We start from the raw sequence: 18,464 nt of genomic DNA, 5'->3' as shown, positions 1-18,464 counted from the left end.
CCGCACCTTTACCTATAATGGTTAACTTTTATAAATTGTGACTTGGATGGAGAGTTGTCTCCTTGACACCCATACTTCATCTTCTTATATCTATTCTAAAAACATCAACACAAGATCTAATGTTATCTCCCTATCAAACAAGGTAACACTTCGCTTAAGAACATTTTAAAAATCTTAAGTTGACAGATGGCAAACGAACAGGTCAGTTTATAGCGGAACTCGCTGTTAGAGAAAGGCGACGTAAAATCCACAAAATGTGTTCAATCAATTTGACACCTACCGTTCCTGGTTGTTCGCTGTTCCCAAATCAAGTCAATAATAGCATATAAAAATGACGTCGAAACCATAATAATTTAACAAGTGATATAAGTTTAACTAACTGAAGGAGGCATTTCCTGTCAAGTATTTTACAATTATTGTCTTTCAAAACATCAATAATTAATGTCGTTCATGAATGAGGTTGATGACAATATATTTGGATTTACCTAAAATCAGAACTGAATACTTGTTTGACAAGGCTGAAGGTAAAGTACAGTTTGGTTATTTTTGAATGAATGTTATCGTAAAGTTTTATGAACATTTAAGTATATATACACTTACGTATTGTCATATGAGTAGAATTCGGATGCTAAAAGAGGGACGAAAGATACCAAAGGGACAGTCAAATGTAGTATTGATCAACAATTGTTTGAACACTGTTATAATATGTGTGATTGAGCTGCTTGTAGTTGATCTTTAAGTTTAAAAGAGTAAGCATTTAAAAATAATATCAGTGCATTGTATCTTTAAAATAATGATTTTATCACACAGTATAACTATATGTTGTCTAGAAAATGTTAATGTTTTAGGCGACACTGTATTATCTTTAGAAGGAAAACAAACAATTATATTTGAAAAACAAACGTCGTTTCCACTAATGGGACTGCACTGTAATCTAACCTTGTCTTAAACTACATGCACTGGGATCAATTAGGAAACATTCGATGGAAGTTCGATACCCAGAATGTTAACCTAACACTTGTTTATCTGATGGCTTAACTTCTGACGATGTTTCTGTAAGTAAAGTAAAGGTTAAATAACAGAAGTTTTGCAATATTTCTTCAGTCTAAAAACAAATATAAATCATTTGATGGTCATGCGTGGTGAATATTGTCAAAATGGTTTAAAACGACACATTCTAACACCTATATAAACATTAGGAAATGAAATATGATTGTAAATGAGACAAACTATCCACCAACGTTCAAATTAAGTGAATGTAAGTATCTTTGGGAAAGTTCTTCAATGGTTTGTATGAGTACTCTCTGTCATACTTTAAGACAGCATACACCAATTATAATGGCATCGATTGACGTCGCCGTCAGCATGGTCATATGAGTTTTTATAAAGTACTATAGTATCTTACGATATGAAATCCACACATTCTGAATGACTACCTATATTTTAAGTTTTGTTTTGTTAACTTTTATGAATTAATTGTTCTTCGATCCTGTGGAATTTACAGTCCTCGCTCTTGCAGTTTATTTGGTGTAACCGTTTCTGATACTGCAAGTTCAACAGCAAGTAGCTTGTCAGGAAAGCAAAATGTTTTTAAAATACTGCCAGTTCAACAGAAAGCAGCTTGTCAGGAAAGGATTTCATGTTTATTTTACAGGTTGTATTGCGATACAAAATAATCATTTAACTTTTATTGTCATAAGAATTCCCGAAATTGTAAAAACAGGGGAAATATTTTAATTATTTTAATAGATAGTATGAATCGTGTAATCGTGCGATAGAAAGTGAAGGATAAGAAAGTATAAAAAAAAATAACAGATCTTTCAATATATACACGAATTATCATATCTTACTTGCTCCTGATTGCTTTATGTTCAAACTAAAATCTGTTCTGTATAAATCAATGGGACCTACCTTATGTACGCTATAGTCATGATAGTATTGATATCTATGAAAGCTTCTCTATCGATGAAAGACAGTTATAAACACGCCTATACAAAGCTTAATCGCTGACTCGAAATGTTTCTTTTGATGATTTTATAGTTTTATGAACATGTTATAAAGTGATTGATATATTTGACACTGTGATTTCTGTTTCTGTTGCTTCATTTATTTATTGGATATCCACATTGTACGAACTGAGTGAACTGTGCACAGAGTTAAGGTAAATTTTTACTTTTAATTATTAAAAAAAAATAGGATAGAAAAATATTAGTTCTTGATTCGGTTAGATTTAATCTAAAAATATAGAATTTTTATATAACAAATTGTTTTAAAAATATATTTCGAATAAAGCAAGAGCGATAATGGTCCAACTTAGTCCCAATGCTAGTTTCAGTATTCCAAGATGAACAGTTTTTCAAATTGATTCATCATCATGTGACAAGATTTTTTACGTGCCTTTCTAATTTAGTGTCGACATTTAAATCCAAATTAAAAAAATAAATAAATAAGAGTGCTGTGCTCGACAAACTGAATATTATAATATATTTTATATGTAATAAACAAAATAAAGTCAAAATATGTTGATGCATGCGTTGGCATCAAAGAATATATTTTGTCTCCGAAAACCAAAGGAAACTAACCTATTTTTTACGATAATTTGAAACGTCAACACACAAACGGTGAAACAAAACTGTTAAAACACATTCCCTACCTAGTCATTGTTCCGCTAATGATAAATTGGTGGGAAACGTTGATATCTGAGCTTAATTGAAAACAAAATGAAGGCATTATCAGGAAAGTTTCATGAGATTTCTTTTTTTTTATTATTCTGTATAAACAGCAGGATTTCAACTGTTTCACGAATATGTTTTATTGTCGTTACCAAAATCCCGTTTTCGTGTTTTTATTCTAACAACACCGAAGAAGACCGGCTTTATACTTGCATCAGCCACGCGACGAACGCCAAATGTGGAGCAGGACTTGCTTACCCTTCTGTAGCGAGTTTACCCATAGTTTATGGTGGGGTTTGTGCTACTCAATCTTTTGTTTTCTACTTTGTATTTAATGGACTGTTTGTCGTTATTTTTCATTGTCGTTGTCACTTTTTTTCCACATATGAGATTTGAAAGTCTCCTTGATTTCTTCCGTCTCTTTTCTACTATTGAATTTTGATTGTTTATTAATAGTTAACATTTGTGATGACAATCTTCTTTTATAAATATTAAGATTAAAGTTGTGTAGTATTGATCATAAGTTGTTGAAACTGCAAAAAAAAAAAAAAAAAAAAAAAAAAAAGCTATCTAGAGTTTAATAAATATATCATGTTCAACAACAGAGAAGTATTTTTAATAGATCTTATTCGCGCCGTGTCTAAATCGATGTTAATAGAATTAACAGAATCTACAAAAATAGCCGATTACAATTCTTTTAGAATCATTGTTTCTGTTAAAAAAATTAAACAATAACAAGAAGTGGTATTTATCGTTGAAAATTTGAATCATGGGTCTTCCTATTTATCCTCAGTTACCGATGACAAAATTGTCAATTGCAATAAGTATTTTCCTCTGTTCAACATTAAACTATGTATTTTATAAAGAGGGTTGGTTTTGGTAATTAAAAGATAAACCATAATGTATACATTGTACATCTTGATAGGAAAACATGAAATCTGTTCTAAGTCAAAACTATCTTATAGATTTTTTCCGAAATTAGTGTATGTCTGTGTATGAATGTGGTACATTTGTATAGACCAAGGTAATTTAATAAGTTATCTATATATAATACTAAATGAGAAGACCTTTCTCCGTCTTCCCGGTCAAATCTGTCTATATGACTATCTGGTCTAAGGGTAATATACTTCACACTGATGGTTGCATCCTTCCTAATAGTTATTAATTCTGAAAAAAATTTGGAAACAAATTTATTTCTAGGTTATTTGCCGTCATTACTTTGGTTAACTTCCTCCTACTTCGATGATTTTTTTGTCCAGCGTAAGAGCACACATAGTGAAGTGTGTTTATATAAACGGTCACATATGAAATAATGTACACAATAAATGAACCAAAAGTGAAATGCTGTATACAGATCTAGAGCAATTAAAGGCAACCATAAGGCCTTCAACAAGGAGAAAACCCCATACATTTGCTGCACGCACTAACCCGCCCAGCTGCTGTGACATACAAATTCAAATCAGTCACGGAACCGCAATGCCACAGTTTACTTGTATGTTGAATACGATGTTGAGTTCAAAGTCCCATGTAAATTGTGTCAAATTATATTAGAACGACTCATGCAATATATAAGTTCTTTTTAATCATTTTATTGAGCTCTTTCTGTCACGATTCAACTTGGCTTTCTAAACAGCATAAAAGTTAATGATAATGATTGGTATTGGGGATTTCATGGTAACATATGTTGTAGTTCTACGATAGCACGGTCTTGGGACTTTGATCTATAACAGCACCAATTATATGTCTTATTGAGTTTTGCTTTGAATATTCTAATGAGAAGGCTTGATTTTTGTTTCAAAGTAGTGCGGCCTAATGTTCACATAATGTGAACTGAAAAATGCAGCTCTTAGTTTGTGAGCACTACAAGGCACCCATATTTGTACTTTTTGTTGTTTTTCTGTGGGTTTTTTTTAAATTACTTTTGTGATTGTATCAATTTGATTAGTTTGCGCCTTTTCAACTAATTTGTATAGTCGTACAAATGTATGATGCTGTTGCATCACTGTCCCAATAGAGGGGACGATTTGAGACCCACAAACATGTCCGACCCCTCCTCATTCTGTTTGTGCATGTCCCTAATACGGATCCTGTAATTAAGTAGTTGCCTTTTGTTGCTGTATATCATGTTTTTCCCATTATATTGGTGGCAGCAATCCTTTTGCGCAAATTACGGTTTTGCAGGGGTATCATTTGCGCCAAATTTTCGTTTTCCAAATGTATCAATTGCGCCAATATTCGGAGGTCGTTTGCGCCAATTAATTTACCTGTACACATCATGTACATATCTATCATAAATATATATGTATTCATATTTTTGGCTTAAAAAGTATCATTTGTTCGGCGATATTTCACCATGTAGATGAGCATCTACCGAGAGAAATGACTTAAAGTGCATTAGACAGTCCATGTACAGAGGGAGAAGAAAACTTATTGCTTTGCTGAATATTCAATACAAGATATACCAAAAAAAGAGAAGACCATAGAATCATTTACTGATTATGTTATAGTCACATATGTTGATGACACCATACGTATGAGCTGAAACTATCTACCGCAAGACGTATCAGTATTGGAGCAGAAGCATTCCACAAGAATGACATTGAATTGTTTTATGTATTTCATCCTTCTATTTTTGTGTTTTTTGGACAATAAAGTGAAGTTACAAGCTACTACATACAATAATTTTGGAAGTATACTCAAGCAGTAGCAGTAAGAAGAAGATATGTTTCAGAAAAGGAAACATTTGCCGTGTAAACTGCAGGTTCTAAGTCAGAATAAAGGTGGAGGGAAGTCATTTTTTTTCTAATTGGCACAATCGTATGTTTTATTTTTGGCGCAAATGTCGCATGTAATTTTAAAACAGGTGGCGCAAACGTAGAATTGGAGGAAAAAAATTGTGGCGCAAAAAGACGCATTTTTGGCGCAAACGGATTTCTCCCATATTTGTTTACTCTCTGCGATAAAGTCACTTATCAATCAATTAATGTGTTTATAAAGTTTGTTTTTGTGCTGTTGCACCACTGTCAAAGGTTAAGAGAGGGTTTGGTACTAGAAAACATGTTCAACCCCCACATTCTGATTGTGTCTGTTCCTAGTTAGATATATGTGGCTGTCTTTTGCTACTTTTGCATCATTTTTTTTCTCGTTTTAATTGTTTTGAAGTAAATCAGATCGTTAGTTTACTCTTTTTTAATATGTTTCTTTCAGTAATTACATGGCCTTTTATAGCTTGTTATGTGATATGGTTTTAATTGCTCATTGTTGAAGGTAGGTTGCAGTATATAAAGAAGGTAGGTTGCAGTATATAAATGATTTTGGTTTTTACAGTCCATCTTCACAATTTGGTAAAACAGAAATAATAAATTAACCATTTTAAATGAAACATGTGTTAAATAGTGTGACATTCTTTACATTCTAAACATACAATTATGTTCGCATGTTGTAATGTCATTTATTTAAAAGTCGTCGTGAAAAGGCTGCACTTTCAAAAACAAAGATAAATCTGTATGCAAATGTCCCTCGTCGTTAGAATTCTATACAATTATAGCCTAATCTTTGGAAATCTTCATATTGAATTCATTATCACACGTGAAACGATTGATAGCTTTGTAATGATAGCGGAAAACAAACTCGTTTGTCATTTAACAAATTAAAACCGTTGAAATTTACGGTTTGAGTCCAAATTCTGTAACAGTTATAGGCGCAATCTTGATGTTTTAGTATGGATTTTTAACGCCAATCAGACTTTCTATTACTAAAGATAAGCATTGGTGTTGATCCTGGAAATTCTTTCAGATTATTCAATTTCGTTTTAATTGTTTCATTCGTGTAGTTGGGATCCTTAACAGTTTATGTTATGTTTATCAATTTACATTAAAGAGAGGGGAGCACTTCCCTATGTAGGAAAAATCCACGTTGCAGTGTTAACATGTTTTGACATGTCAATAATTTCAAAAACATTTGATAATTAATTATATGAAAGAGCTAAGGCACGCACACAAGGTACGTGGTCCCCCACCACCTACAACCACCCCATCAACTACAAATGTAGCTCGACTCTAAGGTCAAACGTCTAGGTCACAAAGAGGTGATATAAGATTGTCTTGTTATAAAGTGAGGTTACATGAGAGCAAGAACCGGGGGGGGGGGGGGGGGGGGGGGGGGTGTACTACTTTCACTAAACGTCTTCCTTTGTTGGAAGGATAATTATATTCAAAAAAAAAAAAAATTAAAGACGTATGTATGTTGCATCGTATCTAACAATTATAATTTCTTCGGCATCTTTCATAATTGATAATATAAAAGAATCTTGTTCATTTAAAAATATATACGATACAAATACAATTGAATATAAATCGAAGAATATTACGGACTCTAAAGCTACTAGTAGCCATCAAGATTTCTTCTTGGCTGTTGTGGTCATTTTATTGCAAAAAAAACTTCAACAAAACGATTATTTTGTTTTGAGGTTAATCTACGGAAGCCGATTAGGGCCATTCAAAAAAATATTTTATGTCGTAATAACGACATCGATATTTATAAAAGAATATGTATTATGATTGGCAAGAGACTAAATGACACAGAAATTAACAACTATGGGTCATCATAATGCCCCTAATAATTAGAAAAGCCCCCGCATAGTCACCTATAAAAGAGGGAGGAAAGATACCAGAGGGAGAGTCCCCGAAATTCTGTGTGGCAGATAGTGTTATTATTCAATTATTAGCTCCCTTGGTAAAACTCCAAATTTCATATTTAATGTATTTTATTGTTAAATAATTTACATGAAGCTTATGGGGTATATATTTGTTAATTGCAGAGCGTTTGCTATTTGAATTCACTGGTTAAAGATTTATATTGTAAAGTTTGATGTTTGCATCGTTGCAAAATCTTTGGATACCTTCAGTAAGAAATTTATATATTTTATTGATTTCCTCCGTGATCAGTAAATTTCAATATCATGAAAAATATTTATCAAAACATACATGATATACATTTATTAATGATAAAAATTAATGATATACATTTTGACAAGTAGAAAGAATGAGATGTGAAATATATGCTTTTTAAAAGCAGATTTTGCTTAGAAAATTACCTTTTACAGGAAAATTTTAGATATAGACATCATTTAACAAAATTCCGTATCAGTGCTCACGATTTAGAGATTGAGAAGGGAAGGTACAAAAATCTGATAGTGTCAGAACGTATCTGTAAATTGTGTGGTACTGAGGTTGAGGATGAAATACATTTTCTTCTTCAGTGCCACAAACTTTCAAATATTCGTTTCAACTTTTTAAATGAAATAAAACAACGGTTTAAAAATTTTAGTGGTTTAGATATTAAATCACAATTTATTTGGCTAATGTCCTCTGAAGATACTTTCATACTCCAGAAACTCGGAGAATTATTGCAAAATTTATCCTCATTTAGGAAAGTTTCCTTAAATAATATATAGATATAGAAATGCCCAGTGAAATGTTAGAAAACACGAACCAATATTAAAACAAATTCAATATATGTTTTGAATTATGTTTTTACAGCTCCTGATCATATCCTAAGTAATATCTAGTATATTTGAGGATTAAAATAAGAAAGCTATGTGAAAAAAAAAATAGATGTTCAACGTTACATTTATGAAAAACTGTTTTAACTCTTATGTATAGTGATCCTATTTCTTATTCTCTGATCTTCTTGATTCTTGGCAGGAACAACGACATGTGTCGATTCTTTGTGGCGTTAAAGCCGTTATTTTACCAAATATCATTTGACTCGGTGACTGCATATTAAGCTGGAATAAGAAAAATGTCCGACGTTTTTCGTTAACGCAACGACTGAAAGTAGATATAGCAGAAATTGAATTAAAAGAGTAAGACGATTATTATAATATCTAACAAAAGTACAAATATTTGCCTCATGTGAGTTAATACCAGTTCACGGAATGTTTTACTTCGCGATTTGTCCTGCTATTCATGTTATAAATGTCGTAATGAAAGTATTTCCTGTACTAGCGAAGCCGGAACTTTTCGTCAATATAAATTTGTGCATGAAATGGAGGTAATTGAAAGACGAATCCAAAACAGCGACAAAAACCGTTTCATCGAATTAATAGAACCCGGGATTATATTTGCCGTTTTCGCGGACGATCCAGAAGTAGATTATTATATTTTAAAATGTATATATCTGAAGCTGACTTGGGAAATAATTCTCAAGCCAAGGTTCCAGTAATTGAAGGGTGTATTTTGACAGCATATGTGCCAGGGAAAATACAATTTTATTCAAATTTAACCAAGGGTAAAAATGTTCAATTCACTTGCAGAGTGTCAGATTTATTTGTATTGGGGTTGAATTAAGATGTAGAAAATTTACAATGACAGATGATAGCACAGTGGATGATATGCACCTTGAAAGTTAAACATCCTATGCTAATTTTTTTTTATGGAAAACCGTATACATGTACTTCCGTCCCATTATTCCTTCCTACATTACTTGCGACAGTACTGCATTTTTAGTTGAAATAACTTAAAGGGTAAACCTTATTTAATCGCTTTCCAAAACTCGAGGTAATTTTTGATAAAATGACATCACAAAACGAACAGAACCAGAATCAACCACCAATATAAAAAACCGAATAATCTTGCAAAAAATAATCGAAGTCAAAATCCCTCTTCGACACCGCACTTTAAGTGTAACGTGTTGTAGGAACATCGTGCCCAAGTAAGAAAGTAGAAATAGAGCATTCAATACTTCAATTCACCCTTATTACAAGATGCCATGTAGTTTGCGCTTATTTAAAAGGAAATGGGATGCTTGACTTGCAAAATCAGTCCCCATAACAATCCACTGAATATTCTTCCAACTATTAGAAGTTCAATACACCCTTATCTGGCTGTACAGCACTTTTTGTATCAATCCTGATGTTTACATGATTGATCTAGTTTCATTGTTTTTTCTAATTCATATTCTTATTGAAAAGGTATGGAATCTATAACATATATAAGTTTCTCACTGAAGGTATTCAAAGAAGGTAACCTAGGATTTTGCGACGATGCAAATATCAAACTTTACAATATAAATAGAAATCTTTAACCATGAATTCAAATAGCCAAAAACTATGCATTTAACAAATATATACTTCATAAGCTTCATGTAAATTATTTAACAATAAAATACATTAAATATGAAATTTGGAAATTTACCAAGGGAGCTAATAATTAAATAATAACACTGTCTGCCACACAGCATTTCGGGACTCTCCCTCTGGTACAATGTATCTTTCCTCCCTCTTTTATAGGTGACTATGCGGGGGCTTTTCTAATTATTGGGGGCATAGTGATGACCTATAGTTGTTAATTTCTGTGTCATTTAGTCTCTTGCCAATCATGATTATACGGAAGCCGATAAGGGCCATTCAAAAAAAATAATTATGTCGTAATTTCGACATAACATGTCGTTATTACGACATCGCTATGTCGTAATTTCGACATATCATGTCGTTATAACGACATCACTACGTCGTAATTTCGACATATCATGTCGTAATAACGACATCACTATGTTGTTATAACGACATCGCTATGTCGTTATAACGACATCGCTATATAATAAAGAATATGTATTATGATTGCCAAGAGATGACACAATGACACAGATATTAACAACTATACGTCATCATAATGCCCCCAATAATTAGAAAAGCCCCCGTATAGTCAGCTATAAAAGAGGGAGGAAAGATACCAGAGTCCTCGAAAGGCCCTTATCGGCTTCCGTATTAATCTAAATTGATTTGAAAAAACCTATATTTTATCTCACGAGATCTTGTAAGACGTAACACAGTTTCATTGGTCTATTGTTCCATTGCTTCATTGTTTTATTGTTCTATTGTTCTATTGTTCCATTGCTTCATTTTGCTTCATTGTTTAATTGTTTCAATCGACTTTAAACAATGTTAAAACCTTCTTTGTCGTTTAGTCTCTTGTGACGTGTTGTCGAAACGGCGAAATATATATATAAAAAGTACCCATTAAACTGCTATCGAAATATCTAAGCAGTACCGATTAAATGCTAGCATTCTGCTCGATTTATATGAATTCCTTTTGTGAATTTGCAAAAACAAAATTGTCCCTTGTGACTTTTGTTTCCTATAGTATATATACGTTGAGTTGTGATTAGACAACGTTTTATCGGGATTTCAATGACAACCACGGCGACAATTTTTCTGATTAATTTACTTTCATAAGTTAAATATTCAGTAGAGAAACTGTATTGTTTATTGTAGGTATGTTTACTTTATTAAATATCTATTGTCAATAAACCTGACCAGACTACTGATATAATTTAATAAAAAAATAATGTCAGTTATATATGCTGACAGCATTTAATATGTTTCTCAACTTCGTGCCAGTTTACTTATCTCCAATAAACATGTATTGTGATGGCTGTGAAAATAAATCATTTTAATAAGTACACTAAAATAAATACATTGTACAGCTTATAAAAAAATCATATTACAGTTTTTAGTTTAACCAAATATAAAGGAAGAGATTCAATAAGGATTCAACAGTAGCTGTGAAATAAATTATCACCATGTGTATTTGTTTCTAGTTGGTTATTTTCTAAGATGTATGGTGTTTCTGTATTGCAGCTTGAAGTCTACTGCATGTAAAGTACCACTTTGGTTTGAGTGTAGTACGTTAAGCTTGATTTTTGTTATCAATTAAAACGTTATTTTACAGTAAGATTTTTAACCAAGTACTGATAATTATTGTATGGTCTTTTATGTACCGTTTGTTGGTCTGCTTATCAAGATTAAAAAGGGTGAGATCTAAATTAAGTACCTGTCTTTAGTCAGAAACCTCATTAGCTGTATAATGTCATATTTCAGTTATCTTAATGTTCTTGATTATTTGAAAACATTGACGTTCAAAGCAGAGCTCTGTGTTTTAAAATAAAACATCTTTTTATTCATAATTATAAAAAAAAAACTCGGCTAGTTGTGGTAGAATTGCTGTATCATTGACACAACCCCAAAAAACTTCTTTTATTGTTTTTACTTTGTTTATTTCCGTTTTTGTATTTTTTTCAATTGTTGTTCGTTTGTGGGTAAACAAGTAACTTTAAAACTTACCTACACAAGTTACGTTGAAATCGAGGCTCTTTTGAATATAACTTATATATAATAAGTTACGTTTACCAATTTAATTCACATAGGTGTCCATTCATAAATATTTGACAAGCTTAACCTAATTTTTGCAGTCATCTGGTTAATGTTCCCATGGAATAAATACTAATTCTCCTGAAAGACTAATTGCTTCCAGACGCAGTGAGATTTAATATTGACTCTTCTGGGTCAAAGATTGTTCCTTAGGGACTATTAGATATAATTTTCTTAGACATCTTTAAGGTAGACAGCTAAAACAGATGGAAACCAGTGATTTAAGTGAGACTGGAAGTTGTTTATAATTTGAAACACAAAACCAATTTATGTGATCCTTATATGGTTGTAATCGTAGAATATTTAAAAAAATGCATAAATATACTAGTTCATATTGATAGACCACAAAAAATATATAGGTCACCGTGCTTATTTTCGAGATGTTAGCCATTGAAATTTTGACGGGAAAATATTCTCTCTTGACTTTTCATAGCTTTATCATTGACAAGTTTAAGTTCTCAAAAAACTATTTAAAAATAATTAAAATTGTATAAGACTTTTACAGATGGCTTATCATTATACACGTTAAAGATTTACAAAAAGAAAAACGGGTCACCGGGCAAAATTTTTCAATGCATTCAAATGGATAAAACCAGAGGATTCCGAAAATCTGACAACAAATTCAAAACATGACAAGCCAGCTTCCTTAAGTAATTTATTATTTGTATACTATTTTCAATTTTGATCAACTCTAGTTTCCATTTAATAAAACAAAGTAAAATGCATAAAATCTCCAGTACTCCATGATTCTATTGAAATTTAAAATGACTAAATTAAGTTATTTGATTTAAAAAGTGTTTAAAACAAACTCCAGCATACGGATTCATTTACTCCTCACTGTAGCATTAACAAAATATATCAAATGGTATCATAAAGCAATGATACATTTATAGCATATGCTACCATTTTTTTTTTATTGAACAGTAATGTGGATTACTTTAAGACGATTTTTCCATTTAAACACAGAGCTTTGCACTAAAAAGGTTAAAGCTCGAGCAATCTTTATCATTGAAAGATTTTGAATATGATGTAAAATAATTCGTACCTATTTAAAATGAAGAAATGATTTTTTTCCCGGCAAAATTTAAAAGTGCTTCCGTCATAATCTTATTAACGTAAATAGGCACAGTGTTGTGTTTCATTTTTAAAATTTTGTGTTTCATCATTGTACGATAATGTGTTGTTTGTAATTCGCACGTTTCTGTTATGTCTACTATTTTCATCAACATTATATATGATCAGTGCACGTGGCATGAACACGAATTTATTAACACAATTAACAGTCGTCAATTATCATATTGAATAACTTCAAGTTCAGTAGGTTTTTTTTTCTTTAAGGAGAACCTCCGAAGTAGTAGTGGATTGAGAGACATAATTATATCCAATGTCCTTACTGACTTCATATATGCTCATTATATCTTGACCGAATTTGCTTACTAACAAGGCTGATTGGATAAATGTCATCAACTTGTCAGAAGTGGTCCTTGTTAAAACTGTTGAGTCAAGGAACGACAATACAATAGATGCAATTATAAAAAAAAAACGTGAGCCTTCACTATTTGTAAGCTCTCAACTCCATCCTTTAAAAAATAAAAAAAATAACTGCGGTAAAAATTCATTGTATTACTATATACAGATGTTAGTAGGAAGTCTTTTTTTTGTGTTTTGTTTTAGAAATGACAAATACCAAGGTTTTCGTAATCATAATAGTTTATTCCCCCGATAAAAATTAAATGTTTAAAAAAATCTACTTTGAAAGAAAAGTGAACAGAAAAGGGTACTTAATATTGATAAACGATATGAGAATTACAGTGGTATAGCTATTAGTATTTTATCGCTTTAAGATAAGAATGGCATTTCAAGTCATGCTTTTCCTATTAAAATCAGGAGGAGGTGAAGAGATAAGCATTTTATCAATTGGTTCTACATATCAATAAAGTGATTGCTTGTCATGTTTTTCTTTATATTTTCCAGTTAAAATTCTTGATGGAGTAACACTAGTTGCATTTTATGTGTGACTGAGTATGAAGTGATACGGAGCCAGATACGGTAAGAGTAACCTTTTTGTTGATAAAAATTATGATTTTTAAACGTATGAATGTAGTTTTATTTTGTTTAGTGTTGTTTCTTAATCTATATTTATTAATTGAGATTACTTGACAATCTTTTATTCATATAGTAGATAAGTAGTTATTTATTAACTTTGTAGTTTACATCATTTCAGCTCTCCTATTTTATTACTCATAGAACCTTTATTGAATAAATTTTCATGATGGAACTGACAGCAATATTTAAAAACACATTTTTAGAGTATCAATCTTTGTACACCGATTTAGCAAATCTTGATTCATCTCTTTTCATGAGAATTGGTTGAATTTTTTCTACACTTTAGATTTAAAACCGGCGAACGAAACTTCATATAGAAAAGCATAATAAATTAAATACACTGCACTCCAAAGCAAATTCATAACGCGAAAGTCAAATCAAGCGCTAGGAATCAACAGGACAAGAGAAAAACAACTGCCATATCCCTGACTTGGTACTGACATATCCCTAACTTGGTACTGCCATATCCCTGACTTGGTACTGCCATATCCCTGACTTGGTACTGCCATATCCCTGACTTGGTACTGCCATATCCCTGACTTGGTACTGACATATCCCTGACTTGGTACTGACATATCCCTGACTTGGTACTGCCATATCCCTGACTTGGTACTGCCATATCCCTGACTTGGTACTGCCATATTCCTGACTTGGTACTGCCATATCCCTGACTTGGTACTAACATATCCCTGACTTGGTACTGCCATATCCCTGACTTGGTACTGCCATATCCCTGACTTGGTACTAACATATCCCTGACTTGGTACTGACATATCCCTGACTTGGTACTGCCATATCCCTGACTTGGTACTGACATTTTTAGATAAAATGGTCCTAGTTTCATATTGTATTTGCTGATGATAATGAGATTTCGAATTGCAATTAAATGTAGCAAATGATTTTTAATGTATCAGTTAACACCTTGGGGACGTATGGGATGTCACATCTCAAACAATTTCATTAAATTTTGAATGATGCGATCTTTGCCAGATTTACTTCAAGTCAGTGTACATGTAACACAATTATTCCTGTACCGATCAAGGCTAAAACATTGCAATTGCAAAACACACAGACTAAAAATGTTCACCAACAGGAAATGTTCATCATATAACCATCCCCATTTTACATTTATATGTTACAAACTCTTTGGATACTATTTATTTATCCACAGAGTGTACTGCACCGTTGAATCAGATACATTTAGGTTTACCATACTTTGTTTTGAATTATACAATATGTAAGGAAGGAGAGCTGTATTTTATTGTAAAAACCTACAATTACGTTATTTAAATTCTTGTCATAGTGATTTTAGTACACCAAAAATGGTTCAAATAATTAAAATTGCTACATATGATAAATCTGTAGAAATGTTTAAATAAATAAAAGATAAATTTGAAGCAAACACAACGAAAATATTCAATCAAAACTAATATCGCGTCGTTTATTTGAAGATTTTTCAATGCTCAACTTTCCGTTTTAATATATGATGTTTATTTGTCGCAAGCCATCGTCAAGTGTTAAAGTTAACTTTTCCGGACGAACCCATAATAAGGTCCGTGTGAGATATGGTCAATTTAATATTCTAGATAAGTTAAACCTTAACAGGACAAGAACAATATCAGAATTCAATAATGTTGACAAACAAATCAATGCATTGTATGAAAGTGATCCATGTTTTGATACCTCAAAACCTCAAAGATAAAACCAGATAAGATAAACTTCATTGCAGACATGGTATTAAATTGACCGACCTCTGTTACGTTTTCAAATTAATATATTTACAGTGAAAATGATATCTACCAAACTGTCCGGATGTATCGTGGGTGCTTAAGCCGAGTTCCAATCCAAATGGATTAGTAGTTGCAGAAACATCAATTCTGAGCCAGGAAATAACAATTAAGGGTTTTAATGATGAAGACTGCAAATTCTACTGACAATTAATGTTAAGTGACATTTAACCCAAATATTTACCGGATCATTTTTCAGTCCTAGGATCATTTTCCATTTTCATAAATGATTGGAATATTATTCAAGAGATATAACGCAGAAACCGAAAAAGGTTTCAGTCCATCAACGGCTACTGTTACCTTGTAATTAATCATTATTTTATATTATGAGCAATCATTTAGTTTAACGCCTTGTTGTGCACAAAACTGTTATTTTAATTATCCAATCATTACATACCGAGCCGTCTGAAAATGATTGAATCAGTCTGTTCAGATTGAATCAGTCTGTTCAGATTGACCACAGTTCTAATATCTAAAATAATCGAAGATTGACAACAGATCGAACAAAACACCTTAACAACCCACTTTATATCGTTCATTTAATGTTGTGTGCAATGTTTATGTGTGTGTTACATTGTCGTGGGTTTTTGTTGCATTTCACTGTTTCAGTTGCTTCGTTGTTTTCCTCTTATAGTTGATGTGTTTCCCTTGGTCTTAGTTTGTTACCCATACTTATTTTCTCTTAATCGATTTAAGACTTTTGAACAGCAGTATACTACTGTTACCTTTATTTATGGTACATTTTAAATATGACCACATAGGTTAACATTATAAATAATTACATGTAATTAAACTGCGTATCCCTCCACTTAATAGTCTAACAGTACGACACTGACACATAGACAAAAGAAAAGATGCAAGGAAAATTAATATTTACATGACAGAAATTGAGGCGTATTTATGAGGGTCATGAATTTTTTTTTATACATGAATAAAGAAGTAAAATCACAAAAATACTGAAATCAGTGGATAAAAAGGAAAGTCTCTAATCAAATGGCAAAATTAAAAGCTCAAACACATCAAAGGAATGGATAACATTTTAATATAAACGTTTAATGATTTGAACACATTTATACAGTCTGTTAGAGAATGAAAAGCAACAACTAGACCCGTACCAACTGTCAATTTTCTTTCTTTTATTACACGGTTAATATCGTTATTGACATTGATAGATGCTTTTAAGAAAGAAACGCTTTTCTTACTCATGTGAGCTGTTTATCAACCAGAAATAACAATATTATAACCTGTATTGAATTCTAGACAGATTTTGTATGCATAAACAGGTTAATTGTGGTTTATTCTTGGAGGGTATATCCTTTTGTTAATGTTACTTAAAAAAGCGATACAGGAACAACATTCCCGTAGAACCTGAGTTAATCACTTGACTTTTGTTGCTTGATTCTAGTTTTCTGTGCAGTATTTTTGTTGACTTATATTTTTCTTTTCAAGTGTTTTCTGTGCAGTGTTTTTGTTGTTGTTTGTCTCTTCACGTGATTTGTTTTTGAGTTTTTTTTTTAACTATTTTGTTTTTACTATGTGATTGTCTGTTTATCTTAATAGACTTATGATATTTGATTGTCCCCTTCTCTCCTCTAGTCTTGGACAAAAATAAAGCACAAACAAGACTTCGAAACCATGAATTTGCTTGTATTAATTGATTGATTGCATGTGTTACATGTGTAGCAGCATTATAACTAAGTTAATTATAGACAGAATAATCTAATACTATATATAATTTGAGGATATGCACATATTGAAAAATCAGAAAAAAGCAAACAAAACACTTTATTCTGAGAAAGACAGTTGATAATGTACAAAAGTACAAGGCTCAATGAATTTATATCAACAATTTTATAAATAAAGTCTCCAAAAAGTCAATCCAGGAAGGAGTTGATTGACAATCGATCAAATATATATATGTGATTAATAAATATGCTTTAAAATATCCCGATACATAATATCCGGGTTCTTTAATGAACTCTTTTGAATAAACAGTAAAAGAGCAATGGGACATTCAAACTCATAAGGACAAAACCATGACAAAAACGCATTTATTAATTAGAAATTTACTTAAAACACGTGGATGTCGAGCAACTTATAACTCTACATTCAATATTTGAATATTTACAATCAACTAAAAAGACATTAACATTAACGTCGAATCTTTAAACGTCGTTACATTTCTCAAATCTGTTTTTATAGATTTTGATCAGTTGGATGAATTCGAATTAATCTTTCATTGATTAACTCTTCCCGCGAAATCTGTTGCCTTATCCATCCTGTTTGACCATACAGCTTCTTAATATTTAAACATCCCTGACTTTCAATTGTTTTGTTTTCAACGTCTATTATGAAGGTTAAACCAAAATAGCGTTTTTGATACTGTAGTTTTATAGTATCTTGTTAATTACATGAAGCTATTTAAACACTATTAGATTAGTTCATAACCTTTGTTACAAAAATGATAACAATTCTCTTAACGGTTGTAAGAAAATTGGTAACAGAAATTAGAAACGTGTTTAAAGAAGAAATTAATGGAATCTTGTATTCAATGTAATTAAGGAATCATATGCATAGTTTGAATACTTAGACAGTGAATTATAACTTATGATTAATCGTTTAAAAATATGTTTTTCAACGATATTTTCGTCCAAGGTAGATAAATATTAATGAAAGTACAAAAATGAA

At 31.5% G+C, this 18,464-nt stretch overlaps 1 protein-coding gene across 2 annotated transcripts in view; it reads left to right on the top strand.

Moving 5' to 3' along the window:
• Positions 1-301: 301 nt before the first annotated feature.
• LOC134706462 (calcitonin gene-related peptide type 1 receptor-like) overlaps positions 302-18,464 on the top strand; it is a 37,879-nt gene continuing 19,716 nt past the window's right edge. The window contains exons 1-2 of one of the 2 annotated variants that reach the window (XM_063565425.1): positions 302-524; positions 13,858-13,932. The gene's annotated coding sequence lies outside the window, so the exon portion shown is untranslated. Of the gene's footprint in view, positions 525-1,951; positions 2,162-13,857; positions 13,933-18,464 lie in introns of those variants that run through there. The other variant, XM_063565424.1, reaches the window with a different exon arrangement.

This window comes from Mytilus trossulus, chromosome 2 (genome assembly GCF_036588685.1).
Source record: "Mytilus trossulus isolate FHL-02 chromosome 2, PNRI_Mtr1.1.1.hap1, whole genome shotgun sequence".
Taxonomy (NCBI): domain Eukaryota; kingdom Metazoa; phylum Mollusca; class Bivalvia; order Mytilida; family Mytilidae; genus Mytilus; species Mytilus trossulus.
The sequence above is the reverse complement of the archived record's forward strand: the minus strand, read 5'-3'. Positions and strand labels throughout refer to the sequence as shown.